The sequence below is a fragment of the Tenrec ecaudatus genome, chromosome X, assembly GCF_050624435.1.
Source record: "Tenrec ecaudatus isolate mTenEca1 chromosome X, mTenEca1.hap1, whole genome shotgun sequence".
Taxonomy (NCBI): domain Eukaryota; kingdom Metazoa; phylum Chordata; class Mammalia; order Afrosoricida; family Tenrecidae; genus Tenrec; species Tenrec ecaudatus.
The window spans coordinates 77,425,482-77,432,805 of record NC_134548.1 but is presented as its reverse complement, the minus strand read 5'-3'; the positions used below and the strand labels follow the sequence as shown (position 1 = coordinate 77,432,805).

At 37.8% G+C, this 7,324-nt stretch overlaps 1 pseudogene; it reads left to right on the top strand.

Annotated features, from left to right (window-relative positions):
* The first annotated feature begins 3,388 nt into the window (after positions 1-3,388).
* Positions 3,389-6,393, top strand: LOC142433439 (lupus La protein-like; annotated as a pseudogene).
* Positions 6,394-7,324: the final 931 nt, after the last annotated feature.

Genomic DNA, 7,324 nt, shown 5'->3' with positions numbered 1-7,324 from the left:
TATTTAATGGTTTGGGGACTTCTTGAATGGTTATTTTCTGTTTTGCTATATCATATGTAGGGAAAATTTCTTCTAGTGCTTCTTGGACTAACGTCTCTATAGATGTCCTTTTCATTTTCCTGTACTGTTCATCAAATATAAATTGTTCCTTTCGACTCTATCCTATAGAATTCTCAAGTTTTCTTTGACTTAAATTTTTATATAGATTATTGTTCTTGTAGTTTTCACTTGTGAGATTTATCTTCAAGCTCACTTTTCTATGCTTCCATTGATTCAATTTTACTGTTTTATCCTTCACAGTGTTATTAAATTCTAATATCTTAGTATATGTTTTCTGGATTTCTATTTGGAGTTGTTGAATTATTCCTAAATTTTTGCTTATTTTGTTTTTGTTGTGCTTTCCTGAGTTCTTCTGTCTTTTCCTCTTTTTCATTCTGTAGCTCTGTTGACTTTTGTTTAAAGCAACTTATCATCATTCTTCTTAACTTCCTCATGGGAAGGTCTAATGCCTTTTCTTAATCTGGAAAATATGGACCTATGACTGTGCAAAAGCCACTTTTTTGTGTGTCACCACTTCTTTATTTCTCATGTGCACTGATATTGACTGTTACTTTCAAGACATGGTGCTATTTTTATGTTTTTCTTTCTTGACCATGTAATATTAGAATCAATAATATTCTTCGTGAACCTGAGGCTGTAATTCTTGGCTGAAGCAGACAGCCTCCTCTTTCTCCATCTGTTGGTGGATTTGAAATGCTAATCTTGTGATTAGCAACCTAAAGCACAAATCACTACACTATCCTCACTCATTTAAATTAGACCATTATGTAAATAGTGATCAAGACACCAGCAGTCTTGACAACTGGCTTTATCTGATACATTTACTCTGACAATAAGGAACTATCCAGGTGGAAGAAGGAGTAGAGGGAAAGATCCTAGAGTCCATAATATTAGAGGATACTTTAATAGAAACAAGATGGATGTTTCAGAAACAATAACTTGGGGAAGTCGCTAAACCTCCCTGAACCTCAATTTCTTTACCTGGGTGCCTGAGTTGCTGCAAAGATACACTCCCTGATATTGTCTGCTCTAGAACCAGAGCATGAGGTATGTTCCCAGTAAACATGGTCTTCTCTTTCCCATGCTACTCACACCACACCATTATGAACCAATGCTAGGCAACTGCAAGCAGATTTCCCCTTACACTGGTTGAATTTGGTTGCTAATTTTTCCCTTCTGTGTTTAACATTTCCCCCTCTTTTCAGTCAAAGCCCCTGCTGAAACACAGATACCCAGGTAGGCTAGTAAAATGTGTGTTTGGCAGGCTCAGTCTGGGAGGGCTCATGCTTCCCGATTGCCCATCAGAGAAATTGTTATATGCCTATCTACCAAGTACAGGAGGAGTGATGGTTTGCAAAATATCCCACATGTGCTCTCAATATTGCCCATCTCAGGCCCTGCTGCTGCACAGAAAAAAAGGCAGCCCAGCCGGGATAGACAAAAAAGGAAAGAAGGATAATGAGTGGCTCAAAAGGGAGGAGGAATGGTGAAGAGTGAGAGCATAAGAACACAAATGAGACTTAGAACCCGTAATAACTTCAAGAGTGAGATCTGACAAAACTCCATATGAAAAAGATAACTGTGGAGAGAGGTAGAAAATGGGGAAAGAAAGCCTGAAATCATGGAAAATGGAAAGTGAGGAGAGGAGAGATAGAGGACCCATTGGCCCAGGAGCAATCAAATTGAAATACTGAGAGCAAGAGGGACAAAAACAATGAATACTGGTGAAATCTCAGGCCTGATAAACCATTTTAAAAAGAACAACATTCAAAAAAAATTGGCAGTCTTGGACATTCCAGTCTTGCTTTCTGCACCCTAAGCCTTTTCAAGCAAACTTTTCTCCAAAAGCTTGAGCTTAGCAGCTTTACTCTCCTAGGCTGGCTTGCACCTAATTGAGGTCATCTGGCTAGGTGCAGCCTCTGGCCTGCTAGGCATGGGCCCAAGAGCCTTCCTCAGAAATGACTTTATTTGCACATTTGTGGTGGGATAGCAGCACTGAGACAAGTAGGGGTAACATTACCCATGTGTCCCATGAATACAAGCAGTAGGAAGGAAGTGTGCTGTTCTGGATCACACAAGTTAGGTGCAGGAACAAGATATGTGTTAGGAAAAGTAATCAAGGATTTGTCTTTAGAAAGCAGGGAAGAAGAAGAGGGTAGGACAGTGAATGCACAGTATTGGGAAGGGTGAACTGGATATAGTGGGTTAGTATGTGTGGTGGAGTACTAGAAGGGGAGAAATAGGGCCTCCCACCAAGAAATAGGTGGATCTTGGCTCAAAACAAAGAATGCCAGAAAGATGTTTTATTGACTATGCAAAGACATTCAGCTGTGTGGACCATAATAATCCATGGATAACCTTAAGAAGAATGGGAACTCCAGAGCACTTCAATCTGCTCCTGTAGAACTTTTACATGGATCAAGAGGAAGATTTGCAAACAGAACAAGAGCAAACTGTGTGGTTTAAAATCACAAAAGGTGTATTCAAGGGTCATATCCTTGTACCATAATTATTCAATCTGTATACTGAGCATATAATCAGAGAAGCTGGATTATCTGATGAAGAATGTGACATGGTTAGAGGAAATTTCATTAACAACCTGTTTTATCCAGATGATACAACCTTGCTTACTGAAAGTGAAGTAGACTTGAAGCACTTGCTAATTAAGGTCATGATAACAGCCTTCAGTATGGATTACAACTCAAAGTAACGAAGACCAAAATCCTCACAATTGGACCAATAGGTAACATCATGATAAATGGAGAAAAAAATGAAGTTGTCAAGAATATTGTTTTGATTGGATCCATAATCAATGCTCATGGAAGTGACACGAGACCAAGAGCTGTGCTACATTAGGTAAGTCTGCTGTATAAGATCTCTTCTGATTATTGAAAAACAAGGATGTTACCCAAGCCATGCTATTTTCCATTGCCTCATATGAGTGTGAAAATTAGACATTGAATAATGAACTCTGGAGAAGAATTGATGCACTTGAGTTTTGCTGGAGAAGAATATTGAAAATACCGTGGACTACTTAAAGGACATACAAAGCTGTCTTAGAAGGAGTGTGGCCAGAGTGCTTCCAGGAGGTAAGAATGGCAAGACATTGTCTTAAATATTTTGGACATATTATCAGGAGAGATGGGTACCTGGGGAAGGACAGCATACTTTTAAATGGGCAACGAAAAAGAGGAAGGCCCTCAATAGGATGCAGTATCACAGTGGCTGCAACAATGGGTTCAAGCACAGTAATACTTATAAGGATGGTGCAGGACAATCAGTGGTTTGTTCTGTTGTGCATAGGACATTATGTGTTGGAACCAACACAATGGCGCCTAACAACAAACAACAGCCAAGAAACAGAATAGATCAGCGTAGGTCCTGATAGGATCTGGCTAGACAGAAGCAGTTCCTGGGGTTGGGAAATCTTGACTCCCACCAAGAGGACAGTGTTGTTCATACAAAACCAAAGATATACCTGGTGGTGATGGTGAAAGGATGGTGGGAAGAGAGCTCGCAGTTCTTTCAGCAAATAAACGTTAGCTATTCTCTACACAAAAGTGTTGAAGGTCAACTCACCAGATTTCCTTTTACTGTGGGAGAGAAAAATGACCTGAGAAAAAGGGAGAGTTTGGGATTGCACAGCCTTCTACCCTGGAGAGTATCTGAATATAGCCATCTATACTCAAGCATGAGGATCAAAGCTAGGTTGTAGTTTGATTTAGGTTATAACAAGATAGTGTCTAGTAATGCAATATAAAACCTGGATAACAACATCAGGGGACCTTGACATAAAAGGAATCTCATGATGATTTTTAACAGATGAGAGAAGTGAGGTGAAGCTGACTGCCCAAGATATAGAGCGTGATCATGGGCCTGAAGGGTCCCTGGCCCAGATCCTTCCTCTTTTGTGGCTACAAAGAACAGGAAGCTCTAGGACCAAGCAAGGAACCACTGAGATCAAGGAAGCTAGGACATTAAAAATCACTAGTATTTATTGAGCATTTATTTGGTATCATGCTGTTTTCAAGATGTTCATTATTTTGGTTAAGGCTCACAAAAAGGATATAACATAAAACTTATCATTGAATGCATTTTACTGATGAGGAAACTAAGGTTCAAAGAAGTGAGGGGACTTGAAGTTAGTAAGGGGAAAATCTAGGTGTGTCAGGGTATAAGTTCAGGTTTCAACCCTAGTGGGTACTGTGGCCAGAAAAGGTAGGCCAGGTAGATGGGGTCAATAAAAAGGAGTACAGGTGGATGTGGTCAAGATTAGTGCCACCTAGACCAGCTGGTGATGCTTAGAAGTCAGGAAGCTGTTCTTGCTCTTGATCTTCTGGAGTACCTCTGCAAGGCCAGAACCCAAAAGAAAATAGTCAGATAGCCACGATGACAAAAAAATGGTGATAGTGATAAAATAGCTGATTTAGCATTATTTGGTGACTTTAATTTGCCTTGGGACAAATTTTTTTAAAGAAACAGATCAAACTAGATGAAGGCTCGGTAACATTGGAGAGAAAGATAAAATTCAACAGGTTAAACCATCTAACAACACTTTAATGAAGTAGCGGAAGCACTGAGCAAAGCAAAAGTTGAGGTCATGAAAATAAATGAAGATAAAACTAAAATTGGATCTCCAAGCAAACCTCTACCTGAAGTGACTGATGAGAGTAAAAATCATGTAAAAACATCTGTTTATATTAAAGACTTCCCAACTGATGCAAACCTTGATGACATGAAATAATGGTTAGAAAGCAAAGGTGAATACGAAATATTCAGATGAGAAGAACATTGCACAGAGTATTTCAGGGGTAAATAATTGTTGTGTTTGAGAGAATTGAATGTGCTAAGAAGTTTGTAGGGACCCCTTGCCAGAAGTATAAAAACACAGACCTGTTAATACTCCTTTGTTTTATTTTAAAGGTCATTTTATTGGGGTTTATTATAGCTCTTATCACGTTTCAAGTTTGATTACTTGGCAAAAAAGGAATGAAGAAAACAAAACCCTCTTGATACACTTTGTGCTTGATGTGGCTTTTAATATTTCTGTGGTTATTTTTTCATATTGGGGCTTGTCCCTGTTGTATTTAATTATTTTGATAGACTTCTTGAGTCTCTATTATGTCTGTTTTTCAATATATGAAACCCAGGATGGTGAATCTATGAAGACAATAACTATAATATGGGTTCCTAGGGACTAGTGGGGGGGCTGGGTAAGGGGGAGCGGTATCAAGGAGTTCAAGAAGGAAGAAAATGTTTGAAATTGATTGTGGTAGCGCTTCTATAACCCTACTTGATATGATTGAATTACGGCATTGTATGATGTCTGGAAAAGCTCCTAATAAAATTACTTAGGAAAAAAATAAAGAAAGCAAAATAAAGTGGAAGCTAAATTACAAACTAAACAAGAACAAGAAGAAAAATAGCAATTAGCAGAAGATGCTGAAACGAAATCTCTTGAGGAAAAAATTTGGCTGCTTGCTGAAGTTTTTCTGCGACTTAGATGATCAGCTCTGTAGAGAAGATTTGTACATCCTGTTTGAAATTCATGGAGAAATTAAGGGGATAGACTTTGTCATAGCAGTCAAAGAAGGAGTAATTCAATTTAAAGAAAAAGCTAAGGAAGTACTGGATAAAACCACAGATGCAAATAACAATAAACTACAATGGATAAAACCAAGAAGTGACATGTGAAATACTAGGATGGGTAGGGGAAGGGGAGGGGAAAAAGGGAGAACCAATCACAACCATCTACATATAACCCCTTCCTAGAGGATGGACAACAGAAAAGTGGGTCAAGGGAGACAGCGGTCAGTGTGAGACATGGGGGGGGGTAATTTATCAATTATCAAGGGTACATGAGTGAGGAAGGGTGGGAGAGGGGGGAAATGAGGAGTTGATATCAAAGGCTCACGTAGAAAAAATGTTTTGAAAATGATGATGGCAACATATGTACAAACGTGCTTGACACACTTAATGGTTTTATGGATTGTGATAAAAGCTGTAAGAGCACAAATAAAATGATTTTTTTAAAAGAAAGAAAGTAAAACTTACAGCTGCCAAAAGAAAAGCAGCCCTGAAAAATATCATGGAATATCAACAAGAATATCTGAACAAATGGAAGGTGGTAGGTTGAAAATGTAAAGGAAATGGGAAGGAAAATAAAGCTGCCCACTTTGGGTCAGCTAAAGGAAAAGTATGGTTTCAGGCAAGAAGACGACATTTAATAGTGAGAATAAATGTGATGAAAAGGGTGGCACAGCTTGACCAGTGAAAAGATCAGGAGAAGAAACAAAGAAGAGACTGTATCAAAATAACAGACTAGTAGTTTAATAAACAACTTTAACATTAATTTTATTTACATTTAACCTGCTTTTCTCTTTGGTGAGTTTTAAAAATTAAATTAGATCCACTTCAATGTCCACCTGGAGAAAAGGAAAATAATTTTGTTGTTTTGTCATTTTTTTATCACATTTTTAAAATGTAAAACTGCGTTAAAAGAGAATTCAAAAGGAAGGTTCTTCCACTAAATTACCCCTTTAATATGAGGATATATTGTTATAAAATTTAATAAAATATATGCTATTGGAAGGGGAAAAGATTATTGCTGCCTTCACCCCAAGGTCTCCCACTCTCCAAAGATAGCAATAACAAAATCCAAATATGATGAAAACACAGTATCAGAGCTTAAATTGTGGACATCCAATTTATAGAAGGCTATGGAGGACAGTGTCATCCCAAAATCCATTAGCAGAATATCTAGGCAGGTTAAGTCTTTGGCCACCAGAAAGAGACTAGAACAACCTTTCTGACAGAGATCATTTTAAACTTGATTATGATGGTTTGAACCATAGTATAATATGATACTGGGTCAGTTGCGCTCCCTTTTGATACAATCTGAATTTGCTCTTGGCTCATATATTTCACACTTGTTCCATGACAGAAATGTCTTCCCTGGCTTTAAAATATTGTGATATTTTCTTTTTTACTCTTAATTTTATATTATTATTATTTCTGATGAATTTCATTTTATTTTTGTTTTAGATTGGTTCTATTTGATTTTCAAGTTTATGAAGCACAGGAGTGAGTGGATGCATAGAGAAAATAACTGATGCAATATTTTATCAAGGGTATTGGGTGGCGAGGGTGAGAGGAATTGAGGAGCAAACAATGAATGTGGGATGGGGAGAGAGTACTAGAACTGATTGTGATGATGTATATACAACATTTTAGGTGAATTTTATATGGAAGTTTATGATATATG